The sequence below is a fragment of the Panicum virgatum genome, chromosome 7K (assembly GCF_016808335.1).
Source record: "Panicum virgatum strain AP13 chromosome 7K, P.virgatum_v5, whole genome shotgun sequence".
NCBI lineage: Eukaryota > Viridiplantae > Streptophyta > Magnoliopsida > Poales > Poaceae > Panicum > Panicum virgatum.
The window spans coordinates 9,112,148-9,133,333 of NC_053142.1; the positions used below are offsets into that span (position 1 = coordinate 9,112,148).

Here is a 21,186-nt window from a genome sequence, read left to right on the forward strand (position 1 = left end):
ATAGAGCTGGCAACTAGCATGCAGCTGGGAGGTAGCCTGGTGACCACGGCCACCGAGGTGCGAGCAGGTGAGCGACCTCCGGGGCGCGAAAAGCTCAGCCAGCTTTGGAGCAAGTCATCAGTGCACGAGCGGCCGAGTGAGGCTGCTTGGGCACACGCGGGCCAAGCCACCGACCAGTGCTAAATGGTTCACCGAACAACTTCAGCTTTACTAATAGAGCTGCTTGTAAAGCTGAAGTAAAAAAAATTCTTCACTAGTAAAACTAAGCTATGCCAAACGAGATCGAGATCTACGTTATAATTACATTCATAATAAAAAAGAATATATACATCTAGAAAATTCAAAATATCTTATAGTTTAGTAACGATGAGTATGTATAAAAATATACTTTTATTGTGGTCTTAGCTGACGACCAGTGACAAACAACCGAATAAGATAATCAGTGTGATAATATAACACTCAGTGACCCTCTATAAAATCAGCAACGGTGGTAAATGGAAGACGAAGAGAAGGGAACACATATAGACGACAAGGAGCGAGCTGAGATTCCTACGCTACTACTGGTCTCTGACGATGAGCTTGGCCTTGGCGTCCCCTTCCTGGATCTGGTACATGTCGCCGAGCCCCATGTGCGCCATGAGGAACCAGACGAGGGTGATGAGCTCGCCGCCGCGGCTGAGCTGCCGGACATGCATCCTTCCCCGGCACTTGCCCGCGGCGTACGTCAGCATCTCGCCCCACACCCCCGTGATGACCTCCCACATGAGCGTCTCGTCCAGCTCCCGGAGCACCTTGGCCAGGATGACTGCGTCGAACAGCGCCGACTTGCTCCGGTCGCCCTTCACCTCCGCAGGCCTCCGCGTGGTGTTGACGTTGAGCAGCATGCTCCGCGCGTCTTCGTGGTTGTGGTCAGGGTTCCACGCTGCCATGGAGTTGAAGAACCTCTGCGCCTCGGCGCGCGTGTCACGGTAGCGGAGCAGGCCGATGCCGGCCGTCGCCGCCAGCATGTCCGGCTGCTTGATGAGCAGGTACAGCATGTACTCCGACAGGGTCTTGCCAATGGCTCGAAACCGTGGGGTTTCTTCCATCGTCGCACCAAGCCTGTCGTGCTTGTGGCGGCACAGGTCGGTGGCGATGTGCCACAGCAGCAGGGACTCGTCGAAGTCCTTGATCGTCACGCTCTCCATGATGAGGTCGAACTTGATGGCCTTGTTATGATTGGCGTCGTCGCCATCCTTGAGCCCATCCTTGATGTGCTTCTCAAGGCGGTCGATGACACCCTTGCCCCGGCGGCTGCACACCTCCATGATCTCGTGCTTTTTGTCCAGCTTCTGAGCCGCGCCTTTGAGATCCTCGAAGATGAAGTCCAGTAGACGTGACTCCTCCGTGTCGTCGTCGTCCATGTCGTGTACACCCGCCTTATTGCAGCACTTGGGAACAACCCGGCGAAGCCGCTCGCAGAACTTGTTCTTCTCCCTCTTGGTGAGCCAGACGCGGCGTATGAAGACGAAGTCGTCGACGATGTCGTCGAGGCCCAGGAAGTCGGCAACCTTGTTGAGGCCGAGACAGCACCAGGCATGGGCAGGCTTGCCCAGGGAGTGCGCGATGAGGTTCAGCTGCGAGGTCTTCCCCGACCATCGCCGCGTCTCCCACCGCTTGGTGGCCTGCCTAAGCTTCGCCAGCAAGCCCACCAGCCCCAACCGCGACGACCGCTCCTCCAGGTACACCTTGGCGCGGTTGGAGAAGGAGATCATGAGCAGCGCCACCACATCCAGTGCCAGCCCACCCAGCAGCAGCGCGTACGTGATGCCGACGTCGACGAGCAGGATCTGGTGCCCGGGCTTGTCGAGGAAGAAGAAGATGACGAGCGCGTAGACGAGGCAGCAGGAGCAGATGCAGCGGAGGACCCACCCGACCTTCTTGTGCGCCAGGGGCGCCTTGGTGTACACCATGTCGTAGATGAAGTTGAGCTCCACCTCGATCACCTCGAACGCCTCTTTGGGCGTCGTGGCCACCCGCTCCAGAAAGAAGGCCTGGCTCAGTCGCCGCTCCTTGAAGCTGAGGATGACGTTGACAATTGACAAAGAGCCGGCGGAAGACGAGGAAGAACTCGTACGCCCGGGCCTCCACGGTCTTTTTGCTGTCCAGCACCAGCCGTTTGGTCTCTTGCTTCTCCATCTCCTCGTGCGCCTGCTCGGCCTCACCGTTGGCTATGTCGATCTCGACCACCAGGCCGGCCTTCTTCTTGGAGTCGAACTCCGTCATGAGCTTGGCGTAGTTGGGCCCGGGCTCCGGCGGGTCCAGGATCTTGTTGCAGAAGCCGTCCACGCTGCCGGAGTAGAGCGAGTACGTGCGCTCCCCGTACTTGATGATGCCCACCACGAACACCAGCACGGTGGCGTGGATCAGCGGGTTGCCGTGCAGGGAGCAGAAGAAGATGACGCAGGCGGAGAAGAGCTCGAAGAGGAGGCCGTGTTAAAATAATCGGATCGACTAGGTGTAGATCAGAGGGTTGAAACCTTCAACCGTGGAGAAAAGCCTTGCTGGTACCGCCGTTGCCACCTGCCATGGCGCCGCTTCACACGTCGAAGTTCGTCGGAGTAGAGGTGCAGTGGCGGCGTGGAGCAGAGGCGGCTCGTCGCGGTGCGATTGACGGGACTGGTGGCGGCTTCCCGTCGCTTCAGCGCCTCCCTCTCAGATCGGTCTAGGGTTAGGACGGTGGGAATAGTGGCGGCGACGAACCTCATGTCAAGCCATCAACCCCACCTCTCTCTTTTATATGGCACTGCGCGACGGGGGCCCACCAGCCGTTCTGGGCTGGGCGTCCCCGATCAGGACGCGAATCAAGGGCCCAGTTGGCCGTTGGGCCAACTGGTGAAGATCAATCCAACATTCTCCCCCTTGATCTCACCTTATTCTTTCAACTTTATATCTTTATATATATCTTTATTCCTTTTCATATTTCATCACAGATTAATGCATAAAGCATCTTCATCGTCACGGTCAGTTGCCGATAGATTCAGCAGCTACAATACACGTCTCTGTTCTGAAACAAATCCTTTAACTTTGGGCCCTTTATTGTCCGGAAAACATAGGCTATACCATAAACCCATGTCGACTGTGTGTTCTCTATACACACTGGGCGGCAAGCCTTTAGCAAACGGATCCGCAGACACTTTCTATCATTTATACTCACAATGCATTTCATCATGATTCCGGACTTTCTCCTTTACAACGTATAACTTTGTGTCAATGTGTTTGGCACCACACTTGACTCGTTGTCATAGGAGCATACTACTTTAATGGTTATTGCTGTTGTCAACTATTATCAACTCCGGGTACAGGTTCCCTTAACTATTTTGCCTGTCCCTCGGCCTCGTATTATGCTATACCATGTCTTTGCATCATATTGATGATAATTGTTTCATTTTGGAGCTTTTCCACACAAAACCTCCAAGTGTGAAAGTTAGTGACAATTTTGGATTTCGCTACACATTTCACATGTTCTACTTTTGTACTCACAATCTTTTGAGAGTACTTGATCTTTCCAACTTAGCATGAGGCCGACATTCTCAATTTTATTCCAGTGATCTATATCTGGATTGAACTTTTGCCAAAATAACCCGGATAAACAAAATATGTCAGGGTAAGTTTTTTACTTGCGCGCCTATAAAGCTTCCAGCAGCTGAAGCATTTGGAACTATTTCCATTTCACATTGGTTCCTGGAACACTAAGGTTCCCAAAACTATTACCCTTGACGATAGGAACAAGCATGAGTTTATTCATATGCATACTTCATTTCTTTAGAATCTTTTCCAAGTATGCCTTTGTTGTAACCATAATACCCCTTCCTTTTATCTCGATGAGTTTCAATTCGTAGAATGAAAACCCATCACCGAGATCAAAATTTGAGGACAAGAATTCTTTATCTATAACAATATTTTAACACCACCACTAGAATTCTAGTAGGATGTTATCTTCATTTAAGATGAGGAAATCAGATTTCCCATTCTTTTACTTTGCTTAAAACTATTGTCCTCCTCAATCTCTTTAAACCCAAAATTTCATACTATTTTATTTAAACTTTAGATACCACCGTCTCGTGGCTTTCTTCAATCCATAAATGAATTTACTATTGTGGTATCCCATATGTTCTTTCTTCTCTTCGACTAAAACTTTTGTCACAAATTTTGCTTTATATCTTTCAACATTCCCTCTGGAGTCACATTGACATTTTGTAGGTCCATTATAATCTACTGTGATGGTTCTTTCAGGAATCACATCTTTTTTTTATGGACTTAACCCATGGAATTCTTATGACTTCTTCAAATGAGGTGGAATCGACCTCCATTTGATTTTCTTTACTTTGTATAGGGATGTTGTTGCTCCTTCTTTACTTTGTATAGGGATGTTGTTGCTCCTTTTGCCAAATGGCTATGGACTAATGAGATCCTGCATAACAAGATTCTTCTTTACTTTATTCATTTTCTTTGAGAGCTAACAACATGTGTTGTATACAACATCAGCACGTATGAGAAACTTGTTCTTGAATCATCGAAGTGGACACGCATTCCCACTTTTGTAAAGATGGCATATCAATAAATCTTTTGGTTTGGGTTCTATCTGTGCTCCGTAAACTTTATATGTGCTCATAAGCAGCATCTTACTATCTTTGAGGGTAGTCCAGCATGAATGCTGAAATTTAGCTATTTCTTTACATAGGGGTATCAGCATAGTGACCGTTGTACTCCTCCTGACGGTCACATTCATTCTTTAATAGATCATCTCTTGCTTTCAATGCATATTACAGGACAGTATCTTTCTAAACTCTCATATTTCTACCCCTCGAAATGTGGCTTGAACTTTTCTGCCACAATTTCGAAAACTATTCACAACTTTCGTGAATGAGGAAACTTTTATTACTTACTTCATCCACATGATCACGACATGCAGAATCAATTAATTTATTACTTTGTATGGGAGTACCTTTTACTCATTTTGCTTTGAGAACTCAATAGAGTCCTTTATTCGATATGGCAGTACTTTTTCCTCATTTCATTTCACGAACTCAACAGAGTCCTTTATTACAAGTACTTTAGCAAGTCATGCTTGCATATCTTTCTTATCTCGAGGTTCGCATGTAACTTTCCATTCTTTTAAAACTCATTGAGTGCTTAATCACTGTGACACAATAGAAGTGCCCGATCAATTCTAGAATAGCAAAGCTACTACAAACTTTTCTTCCAGTGTGGGATAAACCAGCACATGAGTCATCACCACTTTCTCCCGCCGTGCAGGATTAGCACTATGCTAACTTAACCCCGTCATGCGGGTATTATTTCATACTTTTTCCAGACATAAATGTCAGAATTGGCTTATATCAAATTCAGAAATAAATCTGAATATTCCATGACACACATGCTTAATCCGACGTTGGTCAAATTAAATATGTATGACTTATCACAAGTTTGAATAAACTCAAAATGAATTCTACTTGATAGAGAGTACATAAGAGATATTTCTCAAAACAATCTTTTATTGATCATTCTTCTTTTCCTTGGATCAATATTCATAAGTACTTTTCTCATGTGATGACCTTCTTTCTTTATGAGTCGCAAGTACTCAGTTCATTTTCTTTTGTTCCTTCAAGCAGAACTACATGCAAATCTCTGTCTGAAAAGACAACAATTAAAACTTTTAAGTTCTATTCTATATCACCGTTGGGCAGAAATAGAATAATCTTTTACATTAATTCCATATCACCGTTGGGCAGAAATGGAATTAACGTATGGAAATCTCAATAAACTTTAAAACCATATATTTGCTCCTCAAAATTAAATTCTCCCGTTGGTTCGAATTTAATTAGAGGATAATCAACTTTATTGCAGTGCAAACTAGAAAATACATTTCTCTAGTTTGAGAGCAGTTCTTTAGCTATTCTCTGAAATGGTCACTTTGATGCAACATTTACCAGAGACCTTAAACTTCAAGGTATGATTCATGAAAAAATTATAATAATGTTATCATCAACGTTGGTCAGAAAATAACAATACCATAATTAACTTTAAATTTCTCTTCCATGAGAAATATCTTTGTGATTCCAGTAATGCTCAACTTTGAGACTTCAAATGGCAAAATAATGCCAAAACTCAACTTTTACTTTAAACAGCGGAAGCTTTTCTGTCTTTTACCTTTAAATGTGTCTTTACCCACAGGAAAAAAAACTTATTTAAGACTTTTAGGCTATTCTTCCAATTAAATCTTCTCGTTGGTTCCGACTTAATTGAAAGATTAACCTTTTTCTTTGCAGCGGAAAACTTTTCTTTCTTTAAACAAGTGGAAAACTTTTTCTTTCTTTATAGAAAGAGTGCTTTGATTTTCTCTCTAAATAATTTATCTCGTTGGTTCAAAATTGAATTAAAGGGTGAAACTATTGAAAATTTCATCAAAATCTGCCTCAGAAATTGAGAATTTTACCTTTTTCTTTTACTGTGCACGTGGCCCGGCTCGGGGATTCGGTCCGCTAGCTCGGCGCGGCCCAGCAGCGAGCAGTAGCCTCTCCCCCGGCCTCGGCTTGGCCTCATGCGCGGCCCAGTCGGCCCAGCAGCTAGAACCAGTGGCTTGGCTCGCTGGCAGGTCGGCTCACTGGCGGTTCGGCCACTTCCTTTTGGGCCTGGAGCCCAACACCCAACGGCCGGGCCGCCGAAACGGCCTGCCGTGGCGCCCCCTTATCGCCCACCTGGGCTGAAAGTCGACCCATATGGCCGCCCGTTCGCCCTTGGCCGTTAGATCTTATCCGACGGCTGCCCGCGAGTTTCGCCAGAGCAAAAACCGGCGACGGTGCTCCCCAAACCCTAGGTTTCTCCTCCCGTGTTTCTCGGTCGAGCGAGCGGCGCCGCCGCCGCCGGCCGCTTGTTGCAACATCGCGGCAAGCCAGCCGCCACGCCGCACGCAAGACCGGACTTCTCTTTCTTCTTTCTTCTACCCTATCTCCCCTTTTCTCTCGCGCTCAAACGGAGCGGCGGCGGCTTTGGGTAGCCGATGGAGGTGTCGGCGGCACCGCCGCGGCTCCCTCACCGGCGCGTCGGAGCTCCGGTCGCCGGAGCAAGGACCAGCGACCCTCGAGCCTCTTTCTTTTCTTTTCTGGCGCTCTCTTCTCTTTTCTATCTCCACTCAAGTGGAGGCGGCAGCCTTGACGGCTCGCCTGAGGAGATGGCCGGCACCGGTACGGGCCCTCTCACCGGCGCGCGCGTCCACCAGAATGTGGGCGCGCCGCCGTCGAGGGGCTCCTCGTCGGTGCTGTGCCGCGTGTGGGCACAAACCCGCGGCGGTGCTTTCCTGCACGAGCTGTGGCTCGGCCGGAGCTCTTCGCTGTGGCGGAGCGGAGTCTCCTCGCTCGCCACGGTTGATGACGGCGGTGGGGAGAAGTGAGGTATGCCCTTCCCCGATCCATCCTTTCTTTTGACTGTTCTAGTTTTAGGGTTTGCATTTCTTTGTTCGATTCGAGATCAAATTTCCTCCTTTCTTGTGTGTCTGTCTCTTTCGATTCATGACCGAATCCAACCCATCTCAATCCACACACTAGAACCTGGCTCTTGATGCCATTGTTAAAATAATCGGATCGACTAGGTGTAGATCAGAGGGTTGAAACCTTTAACCGTGGAGAAAAGCCTTGCTGGTACCCGCCATTGCCACCTGCCATGGCGCCGCTGCACACGTCGAAGTTCGTCGGAGTAGAGGTGCAGTGGCGGCGTGGAGCAGAGGCGGCTCGTCGCGGTGCGATTGACGGGACTGGTGGCGGCTTCCCGTCGCTTCAGCGCCTCCCTCTCAAATCGGTCTAGGGTTAGGACGGTGGGAATAGTGGCGGCGACGAACCTCATGTCAAGCCATCAACCCCACCTCTCTCTTTTATATGGCACTGCACGACGGGGGCCCACCAGCCGTTCTGGGCTGGGCGTCCCCGATCAAGACGCGAATCAAGGGCCCAGTTGGCCGTTGGGCCAACCGGTGGAGATCAATCCAACAGGCCGATGAGGTGGCGGAGCCACAGCTCGTTGTCCTCCAGCGAGTAGGCGGTGATGGTGTCCGGCCCACCCAGGTGGAGCAGCAGGAACGGCGTCCAGAACGCGAAGATGATGGGGCTGCTACTGCCGCCGTTGTTAGCGTTATTGTTGCCGGTGGTGCCGCCGCCGCCGCCGCGCTTGAGGCCGAAGCTGGAGGAAGAGTTGTTGCCGCCGCCGCCGATGTTGCCCATGTTGTTGAGGAGGAGGCCGAGGGCGAGGTGGGCGACCCAGTCGGCGAGGAGGTAGCAGGACCAGACGATGAAACGGGGTACCGGAGACGAGGAGTGCTTGCGCATGGGGCCTACAAAGATGAGGAACATCTGGAGGACCAAGCTCAGCAGCACGGCCGCCCGGATCTCCCAGTCGCTGTCCTGCTGCGGCACCGGAGGGTTGAAACCCATCGCCAACGACCGATCTGCCTACCTGAGGCATGCATGTCGTGCGTGCACATTCAGTCACTCATTGGTTAGCCGTTGCATTGCATTGCATGATGAACACATCACGCATTGCCTGAAATTTGATCACATCAAAATATCTCTAGCAGCATTTTCTTCAAAAAAATATTTGTAACAGATTTTTTGCTGATAAATTAAATGATGGTTCAGAGAAAAAGCAAATGTCCAGATAATTTATTTGTCCCATTCAGTAATATAATCGATCGAGAAACTATTTCTTTGATCAACCACTCATACATGTTTGTATTGTTAGTGGTTGTCTGGTAAATCGACATACTATTTTCGTCTACATTTCTAAAAGATGAAGATATTATCACCGATTATTCCCTTTTCGTTTTAAAATGACGAAATCTGTTGGTGATGAATTTATTTTTAAAAAAAAGGCTCTCGTAGAGTGTGTGCGTGTGAGTGTATAAAATAATAAAAGAAACAATATCCATACGGTACCCCGTTGTACCGTGAACCATATCCATACGGTCATAGCTGTGATATACAAGGAAAGGATTACAAGATCATATCTCTAATATGTGCTACGGATAAGCTTCTCTCCATCATACTGACGAAAATTCCACCTAAACCAGCTGCTACAACCTTGCAATGCTTGCTGCCTTTGTTAGGTGACTTCAAATTTTACCATTTTATGACTGCCCGCCCTTGACAATTTGATTTTCTGTATGATGATACCCTGTTTTGTCCGCATTGCTCCCCCAATTCGCTGTGCAGGGAAAGAGTGAGCAGATGATGGAATACATCAAGAAGTTGCGGGCCGGCATAAAATGGTTGCTTGAGAGAGAGGAAGCAAACCTCATTGAAATTGGGAACATTAGTGCCCGGCTTGAGGTTGAAGGGAAAGAACACTCTGAGACAGGTACCAAACCTGAACTCGACCCGATCATCGAATCGGATTTGTTGGCCCAGCCGCCCAGATCCAGCCTAACACGTGGTCGGGTTTGGAAGAAGAAATGAAGGAGTGGAGAAAATGAGCCCCCTTAGCTTCATGACTATTTCATGGCTAGCTCCACCACTGCAACCAAACATAGTTATACTACTGACACCTTGCTTTATCACCATGGCAAACACATCCTAATCAGCTTGCTTGCTGGAGATTTGATAAAGTTGTGAAAAGAAACCAGACCTACAGTATAGTGCTCATGCGTTGCTACAGGTAATATAAATTTTATCCAGATCTACATAAGACTATGAATTTTATGCTCTTTCAGTTCGTGTACAAGTTGTACCGTGACCGTACGAGGTATTAATAATTGTCCAGGTTCTATTAGGATTCGGATTGATTTGTTTGGGTTCCGATTAGAATTCCAATTAACGGACCGTGGAATCGTTGCTTGCTTTAGAAATAGAAAATAAGTAGAGATAAGAAAATAAAATGATTTTTTATCGGTAAAGAAATGAACTCGGAAGACACTACGAGTAGGAAGCAGCGGTCAACAAATCTAGAAATTCCACTCGACATCGCCACGTCAGGGCGGCCACGAAGGCAAAGCACGCGCGTGGGCATAGCGGCCTGGCTGCGGCGTCTGTGTCTCCTTTCTATGTCTCCATCCGTGTCTCCGCGAGCTTCTGGTTCATTAGTTCATTGGTTTGCTCATCTCCGAGAGCTGGGCCTGTAACATTTCCGTCCACAGCCTAACGACGAAGTCAACTAATCTAATTTGATTTTCTGGACGAATTATTCCAACATATTGGAAGTATGAAAGTGCATATCTCTTCTTCTCTACTCCTAAAAAGCCCGAATGGGCGACTCGTACGTCGGCCGCCCTCGCGCCCCCCGCTCGTCAGTCTGCCGCGCGCGCACGGCCGTCGTCCGATCCCTGGTTTCCTCGCTGCGAGCGGTAGACCGCAAAAAACGCAATCCTCCCGTCGTTGCCCCCCCCCCCCTCCCCTATGCCCATCGTCATTCTGCCGCGATCAATCAGCAGCCATCCGATCGAAGGTTACTCGTTTCGGCGGTGGTCCGCAACAATCGCGGAACCCCGATCGTCGCCCCCTCCCTTCTGTCCACCGCCCCCGCACTCGCAATCCCCGCCCAGCCGCCGCCGCTGGTCTGCCCAGGACCGATGCCACACGAGTACACTGCCTAGGATCGCACGCGACGCTGCCTGTGTACTTTCCCGAGGAGCTATGGCTGCGGCGGCACCCACGACCCGGTCGAACGGTGCCTATTGTAAGCCTCAAGTTAAGATCCCCTTTGCCTCCTCTTCCAGTTTTTTCTTACCTTTCATCGAAATCCATCATTCCTAATCTGCCCTATATTTCCTCCAGTGATGCTCCGGCCAAGCACAACAGTACGTGCATGGCGCCACCGTGTAGGTCGCCGTCGGCTTGGAGCGGAGCAACAAGATAAAGACAGAGCCCTTGGATCCGAAACCAAGGGCGTAGATCAGATAGAGACCATACCCCTTCGTGTGGACCTGGTGCACCATGGACTACACAACACCCATGGTCCACGGGATTCGTAGACCGAGACTGACAGTCCAAGCAGGGGCCTCCTGTGTTGCCCTCTCCGGTGACTCCACGATTCCTCTGCCATCGCCTTCACCGCCGCCTGCGTTGTGGTGCCATCGCCTGCGCGCCCCGCCGTCACCTGCGCGTGCCACGCCGATGCCACCCGTACCACGTCCATGTTACGTCATCATCACCTCCTCTCTTCCTTCCCTCTCCCCCCTCAGGCAAGCCGAGCAGAGCTGCCGCCACCCCCAAATCCTCCCCTCCCGGCCCTGCACCCATAGCTGCGCCGCATCCTACTCCACCTTGGCCCATCGTTCCCTGCCCGCTTTGACGCCTTCCCCAGTCGGAATCGGCCCGTGACCGGCCGCCGATGCTCAAATCCGGCCCATCTCCGGCTGCCCCGACCCCGACCGAAGCTGCGGTGAGCTTCCCCGCTGCCCACGCGCTCTCCTCCCCCCACTCTCCCCCATCCTCACCTGCCCTGCGCCTCTTCACCGTCGGTGATCTGGTCGGCACTGGCTCACGTCGTACAGGCTGGTGAGTTCGATCTGTTTTGCAAATCCCTGTACAAAACCGTAGCCCGTAGTTTCTGGCGATCCTCTGGCCATCCGTGCCGCCGCCATCCGTGCCACTGGCCTGGGCATAGGAACGGCAGATGTCTAATGGTGGTGACACGCTCGATAAAAAGCTAACATCAGATCGTTCTCAGATACAAAAAGTATTACTCTTGTGCCTCTACGAATTCTGACATACAATCAGAGGTAAAATTTTGTTTATGCTTGTTGATGTTTGGTCTTGCCTCTACGAATTTATCATGCTTGCTGTTTGCTCTGACACTAATGAGCAATTGTCTCCAGAATTTGTTTACAAATATAATTCAGTTTCTGTTCAGGCGAGACCATCCATTAGTACATGTATACACAATATGTTTAGTACATTGGCTTCCTTATTTAACTTTGTGACACTTCAGCTTCCTCAATTACTCTTACTAAACTTCCAAGTTTAGTATGCTGTAATCTACCTTCTACAATGTATCAACACCTTTCAGCTACAGTTAGCGACAAGCACACGTAAAATATTCGATAGAACAAATGATATTAACCAAATATTCAGCTACAGTTATACAATGTCAAAATATAAAGGTAACATATAATTGATTTTAGCTCATCTGCACAAGTAAAGCAAACCAAATAATTGTTGGCATCAAGCAGCCTAGCAATATATTTGTAGTCTGACAAGTAATACTTTCCAGCACAAGCTATAATGTATTTATCATATTATCACAAGAACTGATGCTTGCTATCTGCATTTCAAGTTTGTAACTCAACTGGGTTGGTACTATTGTCCACGCTACAGGACAGAGGTAGCATGGCATTCCAAATCATCCCTATACGTAGAAACATTTAGTTTTATGCACCTTGCCCAGTTATTTATTGTTTATTCTAGGAAAACTGATAAGTCTTATTGTTTTGATACACATCCCTATAATCGAATAGGGTGCCAGCTTTAGACCAAGGAAACTTAATTAACTTGAAATAAATTTGAATTGTCTTAGGTGACCTGTTGGTTAACTCATCAATTGATTATACTTTTTTTTTTGCTGTTATTGTATTAGGCAATATATCATTTGTTTCTATTTTTGTAATTAAATTTTAAATGCATCTGTGATGTGGTTTATATGACCCTTTTGCAGTAAATACAGTACATCGGTCTTCCTGTCAGCAAAGGGATCAGTTCTGTTGTTGCTAATCTTTGCAATTGAGATAAGTAGTGGTGCATGGAGATGCTGCTGCGAGAGTCGAAGAACAGCAATTGGGATACACGAATCATAACTTCAATTCATTATATAACATTAGGGTCATCTGCAGGCATTTGGACAAGCAAAATTAAGCACTAATGGAAACATACCAAGCAATGTCACATGTGAGTTGCACAATAAACTTCAGGTGAGCCTCTGATATTATGAGCTTGTTTGCTGCAGAAGGGCCTCTTCCAAAGGTACGTCCTTTGCCTACTTATGGATGATATGGAATGTTACTTCCGATTATTCTCTTGAAGATGGCATTTTTTCCATGAAGTCAACTGTGTTTTCTTTTTTTAATTTAGAGTGCTAAGGAAACTCCTAAATTTCACTTAGAATGAGGGATATGAAGATGAAATAACCTACCGCTTTGCTAAGATTATTAAACTTTTTAGTCCTTTTCTTTTAATGTTCAACAAACGGCTACCAGGTCTGGTAAAATTTATATTGTGAGAGAGATTTTTTAATTTGCATCTTCTTCTACTATTTGGAAAATTTATCACCCATGTCTAAGACCAAAATGATGTTCTGACAGAAATAATCCGTGTCTTCTACTTTTCAAGCAATATATAGCATCCATATTTAAGATCAAAAGGAGATGCTGTGACACAAGTAACATGTATCTGTACAAGAAACGGTAAGTTGAACCTGTAGATTTAGCTAAAGTAGCACAATTTGAGAAGCTATTTTCACTTAAATTGAAAATTGAAATATGTCCAAACTATATGTGCAGGAGTCTGCTTGTTATGGGTACTGACGTTTACCCAACGGTAAGCCAGTCCACTTCAGGGCAGGCATTTGACGAAGTAATTGCAGAACTGATAAAACAACACATATTCCCACCCCTTTTATCTGCTTTGTTCCAAATTTCGATCAAATTGCTTCTTAGTTATGTACTTAATCCTTTTGTCTATTGCACTTTGGATGCCCCATTCGAATTTTCTAATTATTGATGCAGTGCAGGAAAGAAAAGGAACAGGAGGAAAAGGCAGTGAATCAACTCTGAAGAGCAAAAACTGAGAGCAGTAAAGCTTATTATGATTTGCAATATGGCTGAAATTGATACCAATTCAATTGAAGAGATAGGTGCCTCAGTGCCTGCTATCCTATTTATGGCAGTTTCTTCTCATTGCTGCTATTATGGAGAAGTTTTACCACTAAAGCACAATGCATGCAGGATGCTTCTCAATGCGGCTTAAAACTATGTTCTTCCATGCTTCAAGTATTATGTTGAAAATTTTTGTCTTCGTAGCAACACATGGCCATTAAATTGAGCAATTTGTATTGAGCATTGCCACAAGCGTACCATTAGAGTAGGTAGAATGCATCAAAGATGATGGCAAAATCTATTTTGCTGAGGTTCAATGGTGGCTTCAGACATTACTCCTTATTGCACTGGGTAAGATTGAACTCATAACCGTTTTTAGGTTGATGCCCATCACTAAATGAGGAGTTTGTTGCGACAGGAGGAACCAGCAGATGGAGTTCAGATTTACACATGGAAGGATGCTGCAGTTTATGAGCTCAGTGATCTTCTAAGTCCTTTCTACAGATGTTTTTACTTGTGCCATTTTGAGGAAGATGAAATGTTAATTTATACCTCAAAGGAAAGTAGGTTCATATCTTGGTTGCATACCACTAGGTGTAACAATGACATATCAAGTCGTATGTTGCATTCCTCCCACACTGTAAATATATCATTTTTGCTTGTTTGATTTGGATGAAGTGACTAGAAAGATTGGAGGAGGTCGGTGAGATGTTGATATGAATAAAAGTAAAACAAGGTGTCGGACTCCGGGTACAGGACACTACAGTATGACAATATTGTTTGAACAAATTACCAACAAAAATAGCTAAAATCTGCAGTGACTAGGAGTTGACAAGACGTTGCTACTTTGGTTTTGAAGATTGAACAACGATTCAGTAGAATGCGGCCTCTTGATACTCTTTTGCGATATTTGAAAAGATCTATATGCTCTTTCTGCTGCAGACAGGGGCACCTATCATTTTTTTTATGCCATCCTGTAATAATAATGCACCCTCCATAAGTGCATTATGCAAGTAAGTTTGATTGACAACACAAATCAAGTTCAGCGAATTTCACTTGGCACCAAACTATAACTTTACTGATGTAACATCTTTAATTCTATATATTGCTCTAAAAGTATTTTGACTCCCGTAGCAACGCACAAGTATAAACCTAGTACAAGTATATACATATACCTCATCCAAACACCTTGACGCGGGCCATTCCGGCATCCCGGACTACCGGTCAACACACACCTTCCAGAACCCCTGATTTCGGTATGAGAACTCCCGCTCCTCGCACCTAAACTATTATCCGAGCAGGAAAGTAGACTAGAGGGAGGTAGAAATATCAACTAACACTACTCTAGAAAGTGAAGCCAGATTTAGAGTTGTACATGACCGAGTACGCGGCTATATGTATAGTTTTCACCCTGCAGGAGTTATACACCTGTACCCACTCGGATTGCAAGTCGGAATCAAACCGACTGAGACACAACCCACAACCAAGACTCTCTAGTAATAACGGTACCATCTTGCTTTCCCGGGGTTGGATACATTCGGCGCAACGAATGACCTGGGACTGTGAATCTCTAACCTGGCCAACTGGTTTCGAAAGTCTCGGAGACTGGGTTCGGCGCAGTCCGAATTCCTCATGGGCGCGCCAGCCTCCACCCTCTCCTAACACGTAGTACTCCTACAGTCCTGGTCCCGCACAGCTAGGAATGGCTGGAACCTCCGCTCATACGGGGTAAGTGGCGTGCACGTTTGACATAGTTCCATCTCCAGGTCCACAAGCTCAAGTACTTAATTTGCTGAGGTGAGTATCTTCGTCACAGTGCGTATCCGCCGCAACGGTCCGCGTTTGGCACCTATCACAGGTATAGCCCACCAACTCCTAAAGTACCACCAGTTCCCGAAGGAAACGCTTCCCGAAGGAAGAGTGCACCCGCAACAGGCGCTCTGTAGAGTGTGCCCAACACACACCCCCAGCCCCTGATCCGAAGATCAGGTTAATTCACTCGCCCCCGCTAGAAATCCTAGTCAACAACTCCTCATATGTGGATCTCCACTCACGCCAACACTATCATCACACAACCCACACATACACATACACATGGTAGCCAAAGCATCTCAATAATCAATCAAGATAAACATGGGAGTACAAGGAATGCTGGTAAATAAATGGCTATGCAGGTTCATTTCATCATAACAGGAAAGTAAAACATAGCATAGCTAGTAAGAAAATGCCTAATAGGTATTCAAATCGTAGATGGGCGTGAACTTGGTGTATCTTCGTAGTCTTCCTAGGCCTCCGGGGTCCTCTTGGATCTCCTGGGCTTCTGGGAAGTCCTCCTGGATCCTCCGGTCGTCTGAAACATCGGTCAGCTCCTCCCATAGGGACCTAATCGTAATAACATATAAAGATATGGACCAAAGTGCAAAATACACAAAAGTATTCAAATAAGATCCACATCACAACAAAACTATTCTAATGGGTAGTTCATGATTTTAGAAGAATAATGAAACTGGTTTCATAATTTTCGAATGTCCGGTTTATTTATTATGAACTTTCTAAGGTTAAATTATTTTTTAAAATTACTAAATGATTATCGGAGAAGGAAAAAACACACACATTTAGCCACGTGGCAGCACCTGGGGCGTGACACGTGTCATGCTGACATCATTATGACATCAGCATGGGGTCAGTCCTCTGATGACGTCAGCAGTGAGCCATGCTGACGTCATCATTGACTAGTCAACACTGACCGGCTAACGGTCAATGGGCGGCTAACGGTCAATGGGCTAAGGTGTGGGTCCACGAGTTAGGAGGTCAACGCGTGGGGGCTGCGGGTTAGTGGGTCCACTGGTCAGTCACACATAGTGGCTAATAGGCGGGACCCACGTGTCCGGTCACACAAAACAAAAGGAAAAGGAAAGGGGTTGCGATATCACGGGCTGAAGGCAAATGGACCGGTTCAATCGGCCCATATGCTTAGCTCAGCTCGGAGCGAGACAGGTCGGCTCGGGTCTTCGGTTCGCGCTAGCAGGCTGGCTCCGGCAGAGGGCCGGCCTATGTAACTCGGCTTGGCTCGTGCAGGTGTGTATGATCGCACAGAAGGTGTTCGACCAAAGGCCGAGGCGGCTCCCGCGAGCATCACGCACGTCGCGGCTCTGTCACACGATGACCGCGCGCGGCGAGGTAACGGCGGGACAGGGTCAAGGCACGGCGGCGAGCGGGGCGGAGAGGCGACGGCGGCGGAGCAGAGCAGAGTCATGTGGCGGCAAGGCCGCGGGCTCCCAGCGTTCCGGGTCCGCGGCGGTGAGCAGGGACAGGTCACAGGTACGGCTTAGGAAAGGGCAAAGGCAGCGACACGGCGGAACGGGTACGACGAGGGTCGTGTGGCAGGCCGGATTGGCTAAAGGGCCGGTGTGTGCAACATGCATAGGTGCTTTGTCCCAACGTCAAGGAGAACTGGTCCAAGCTCAACACGTATTCGGCAAGAAAGATCAAACACAAGCACACGTCTTTGGCCTTAGGCTTACTAGCTTCTTGCATGGAGCTGTAGCAACGTGGATCCGATCAGATCAAGGTTCAACATGAAATACAAGGCTGTGACATGGAAGAAAGCTAGCAGGTACGTGTTGTGAAGGAGTTTGAGGCGATAAGAGGGCTTTAGTGTAACACCCAGGTGTTAATTCTCTGTAATTTAATCACGGCCCTTAGTTTCAAACTCACGGGACACATCTCTAAAACCAAAATTGTGCTTGTCAGCCTGGGCGGACCGGTCTGACCGGTCGGGGCAACCGTTCTGACTGATTGAACCTGTTTCAACCGCTCAGGGCCCACAGCATTTAAATCTTCTCTTTATCTCTCTCTCATCAGTTCACTCACCTGCCTCAGCTCTCTTACCCTCTCTCCCGAGCTCTCCCTCACCCCAAGCCCTAAAATCCGAAATCCTCCCTCTCCACTTGATTCCAAGGCCAAGGAAGGATCAAATCGGCGTGGGGAGGCTTCTTCTCCACGATTCCCTCCCTAGGGTGCCTGGGATTCAAGTTCTTCGGGCAAAAAGGAGCTCACTCAAGGTATTAAAGCTTGTGTAGGCCGATCTCTTTTTCTAGGAGGTTTTAGTCGATTCCCTCTGGTCAAACACCTTTAGTGACATCCTTAAACTAGTGCCTAGAAGAGTTTTAGAATTGGTGGGCGAGTTTCGCCGCGACAAGAATTCTAACTCTGGTCTGGGTAGGACCGGTATGACCGGTCGGATGGACCTGTCTGACCGGTAGGGTGGCTAGTGGTGATTCAGGACCGGTCTAACTGGTCGGGTGGACCGGTCTGACCGGTGCTAGCAGAGGCTGAGAGGGTGTAGTAGGAGGTAGTTGGTACAAGTAGTTAAAAATTATTTCGTGTATTGGGTACTTGTAATTTTTGCAATTCATATATGCATTCTCTCATATCATATGCATATGCACACATGTAGCAGCCGCGGCAGAGGAGGTTGTGTACGAGGTGGTTGCGGAGCCACCGGAGCCGCTAGAGCAGGCCCAGCAGGAGGAGAGGCGTGAGACCCCGGCCCAAGGTCAAGTTCACCCCAGTTCTGAGCAGCAGCTCGAAGGCAAGCCCCGGTGCATGTCCTACTATTTCAAATTATGACTCACTATTTATATTTATTACTTGTGCATTACGTTTCAAGAATTGTTTGGAACCCTAGTTGCATGATCCTTAGGTCCCCTTGAGTTATATTAGTATGTATAGGACGATAGAATGTTATGCTTAATAGTTCTCGGTAGAAGTCGAGTGAGATCTCGTCACTCGCGAGATATAGGATGTTCAGAAGTCGAGTAATTTCCGGTTACTCGCGAGATATAGAACATATTTATATTCCAGTACATGAGTATTGAATTTTGTTATGAGATGAAGGGAAATTGGAGACCGGACGAGAAATGATGATGATATATAGTTATGGCAGCAGGACAGGGTTCCTGGTGTCTATCCCCGTCTGTGTCGATTGAGAACCGTACCGTTGTTGGTCCTGCTGATCATGTTTGAATTGTACTAACCGCATGCCGGGAATAGGAGGTAGTCGAAACCGGTAAGCCTAGTACTGTCTTACTTCGAAAGTACAGGAACCCGCACCCAACTCCTAGGGTAGTCGAGTGGCCGCGGAGAAAGGGGTTGCATATGTTTACTTTTGGTGGTCTCACGTAGGGCTCGGCTGACTATATGTCGTTTGGCTGGTTCCATAGTTCGAGGCGGGGAGGGGAAGGGTTGGTGCGTGTGGTCCGACGGGGATTATATGTGCCGTGTTGGTTAGGTCCACCTTGTAAGGTTAAATCGAATTGATTCGCCGTCAGTCGCTCTCAAATATGAGCACCTTGATCTCCGAGTCACATCGTAGTTTTATGATGGAATGATAATTATTTATAAGATGATAAATACATTGAATCATTGTTTATTGCTCCCTCATGTTTGTTATAGTTGGTTTATGCAAATGTTAGATTATGTTTAATTTACATAGAATCTGGAGCTAAAATAATGAAAATAAGAAATTACTTGAGTCGCTTTTCTGCAAAATAAACCACCAGCCAAAAGCCTTGCATGTCTAGATATGTGGGCTAAGTATACCCAATAGTCGGGTAAGTCTTACTGAGTATTAGTTGCTCAGGGTTTGTTGCTGCCCAATTTATTTCAGGGCACCCAGATGTTGACTTCTACCCCTGTTATATCAAGTTCATCTGTCGGAATGCAGAGGGGTGGGGAATGGTGGAGCGAGACCCTTAAACTAGGGAGTTGGCGGGTTGCACACTTGTGGGCGGAGTGTGCAACCCCTCTGTTCTGCTTAGACCGGTCTGACCAGTCCGAGGACCGATCTGACCAGTAGTCCTTGGGGGGTCCATGCAGGCCAGTCTGACCGGTTAGGCTAACCTATCTGACCGGTGGTGTAAAGGCAGTGTAGTTGGTAGTAGTGTAGTGTAGTCCTTTTTCCTCTTGTTTAAACTCTAGTTTTATGGTTGTAAAACTTGTAAATTATGTGTGTATTTGAACTAGGATGGTAAAACTATTGTATTTGAACTTGGTTTGTAAAAATTATACTTTATATTATTTGTCGCGTTGTTGTATTTTCAAGTATGCGTCGTGCATGTACCATCTACGCCCGTCTTCGCGTGGGACTACCGGTATTGTTTCGATCGGGCCGTGGGTTGAGAAAGGACTGTCAAATTAAATCATTAAGCTAATACACCTAATGTGTTCAAATGACATCCATTACGCTTAATTTAGAGTTTTAATTCGGCGGTCCCGTCACATTTAGCTTGGGGTTCAAGAACGTGCAGGGCTCGAGGGCAGGTGAGCGGTGGCGAGGTTGTGTGCGCGCGAGGTGCTCGGGAAAAGGTCACAAAGGATTTGGACGCACGCAGCGCGATGGCGGGCGTGGTCACCGGGTGGCTGCGGTGCAGAACGACGATGAGGCAAGGCGCGCGTGTGTGTGCGCTCCGCCTGTGCTCGATGAAAGGCCGCACAGGCCCGTGTGCGCGCCCATCAGGACCGTGGCGAGGCAGGCTCGGGCAAGGACATGGGCGGCGACAGGTCGACGGCGCGGCGAGCTGCGCACGGGTCAAAGGCGCGGCCTTTGGGGTCCTACGTCGGGGATTCGCAGTCACGCGCGCGGGTCCTAGCTTCCTAGGGCCGCGGCATGGCCGGGCGTGCACGCAAGGCACCGGCATCCCGGGTCGCGGCACGACGCGGCGGCGGGCAAGACAACGGCTGTCTGCGGGTTGCGGTGGCGTGACGGCGTCAGGTCCCTGCACAAAGAACGGGACGGGGCGTCCTATGGCTTGCTACAGAGGGTTCCTCGGCACGCCGGCCGGCAGCATGGTGAGGTCGAGGGGCGACGAAGCGGCGGCCTACCGGTGGTCTGCGGATGAAGGTGGCTGAAGCAGTGGCGAGGTGAGGCCGGGCGGGGTTGAGGCCGTGCCGTGCCGAGCTGCTGCATCGGTGGGGTCGTACGGGCGCTGGGTCGACGGCGTCCTCCCCCTCCTCGGGCGGCTCCAGTCCTCTTCGTGCTCGGCGGTGGTGTTCTTCTCCTCCCCTTCCTTGGCTTCCTCTTCTGCTTCTCGGATGAGGCGGCTGCGGCGTGGGGGAAAAAGAAATTGAGGGGCTGCTGGTGCTCGTGTCTGGTGGAGGAAGGACAGGAGAGAGGAGGGAAATCGATTGGAGAGAGCTACTGGTGCTGGGATTGCAGCTTGTGCTTTCTCGGTGGAGAAGAAGAATCAGAGGGGGCGCTTGGCTTGCGGTGGAAGGAGCAAGGGAGAGGAGGGGAGATGGCGTGCAGGTGAAGGAGATAGTGGCGGCGGCTGGTAGGAGAAAAAGAAAAT

At 48.1% G+C, this 21,186-nt stretch overlaps 2 long non-coding RNA genes and 1 pseudogene across 6 annotated transcripts; 1 reads left to right on the plus strand and 2 right to left on the minus strand.

Annotated features, from left to right (window-relative positions):
• Positions 1–356: 356 nt before the first annotated feature.
• LOC120639737 lies at positions 357–8,580 on the minus strand (annotated as a pseudogene).
• A 2,450-nt stretch (positions 8,581–11,030) lies between these two features.
• LOC120639738 lies at positions 11,031–14,589 on the plus strand. 5 transcript variants are annotated; one of them, XR_005661644.1, is made up of 3 exons: positions 11,031–13,872; positions 13,964–14,185; positions 14,253–14,589. It is a non-coding gene; the product is annotated as an uncharacterized LOC120639738 (long non-coding RNA). The 5 variants fall into 5 exon arrangements; XR_005661642.1 differs by having other exon boundaries at positions 11,038–12,348; positions 12,679–14,185; XR_005661641.1 differs by having other exon boundaries at positions 11,038–11,746; positions 12,679–14,185.
• Positions 14,590–15,923: 1,334 nt separating this feature from the next.
• On the minus strand, positions 15,924–21,186 carry LOC120639739. Its single transcript, XR_005661645.1, has 2 exons — positions 20,720–21,186; positions 15,924–16,216 (listed from the first exon to the last, which is right to left on the minus strand). It is a non-coding gene; the product is annotated as an uncharacterized LOC120639739 (long non-coding RNA).